At 43.3% G+C, this 1,059-nt stretch overlaps 1 protein-coding gene across 1 annotated transcript in view; it reads left to right on the top strand.

The window, feature by feature from the left end:
- Positions 1-1,059, top strand: part of LEPR (leptin receptor) — a 116,170-nt gene that overhangs the window by 52,656 nt on the left and 62,455 nt on the right. The gene's annotated exons all lie outside the window — the stretch shown is intronic.

The following is a 1,059-nucleotide window of genomic DNA, read 5'->3' as shown; positions in this document are numbered from 1 at the left end:
TTCAACCATTTCAAGAGGTATTATATGATCAAGACCCAATGATCCTGATGAATGTAAAACTAATGTTCTCCCATGTAAACTATCACATAATTCACAATAAAAACTTTTTTAAAAAAGTGCATTGAAGTTATTGGTAAAGAACAAGGCACCAGGAATAGATGGAATACAAATTTAAATATTTCAGCAAACTGATGCAGTGCTAGAGGCACTCAGTCATCTATGCTGAGAGATTTGGAAGACAACTACCTGGCCAACTGACTGTAAGAGGTGTCGAGAACTGGCCTCGATATGGGGGTTCAGTTCACGAAGGAGGGAGATCTGGTGGCGACAGAGATAGAGAAAAAGTACACACAAAGACGCAAAGACAGAGAACACAAAACACCCCAAAACCAGAGTGGATGAGAAACTGGCGGGCAGACCCTGGACTATGGGCATCGTGGCCCCTGCAGGCAGTAAAGCACCGCCCTGCAAACTGTTAACGCATGCCTTGCCAGCTGTAACACATCGAATGCCAACTGTAATGCATGCCCGTATTGCAAGCCACAACACATATGGGCTTCGGTCTGCGCCTCTGTTTTATTTCAGGGAGGAGCTTTACACAAAGGAAGGCAGGGTTTATTAAGATGGGGTACAGAAGTGAAATGTGATTAATCATTCAACACAGGACACAATGATTTACAGGAATCAAATTCTAAACCATACATCACAAATTGTCTTGATAATCTAACATCCTTAATTTTCCAGAAATTCAAGCAAATTTATATAGTACTTTTCAGGTTCGAAGCCCAGGGCAGCAACTCGGTTTCTCCAGCCTAATTAACATACCTATAGCACCTAATCTCGAATGGAACAGGTGAAAAGGATTGAAAGGAGTCCCTGCTGTGTCAGCTGCCTGGCCGAGACTTGCAGGAGGAAGCAAGAGGCCTAGCTGAATGGTTTGCACCTGGGATCTATCTGGTTTGCATCTATTATTCTTTCAACAAAACCCCGGAATTCGCCAATCCACTTTGGGTGAACTCCTTGGGGGAAACTTGCTTTTGGAACTTTTTACAGCCTCGG

Source organism: Chrysochloris asiatica, unplaced genomic scaffold, assembly GCF_000296735.1.
Source record: "Chrysochloris asiatica unplaced genomic scaffold, ChrAsi1.0 scaffold00048, whole genome shotgun sequence".
Classification (NCBI taxonomy): Eukaryota; Metazoa; Chordata; class Mammalia; order Afrosoricida; family Chrysochloridae; genus Chrysochloris; species Chrysochloris asiatica.
The sequence above is the reverse complement of the archived record's forward strand: the minus strand, read 5'-3'. Positions and strand labels throughout refer to the sequence as shown.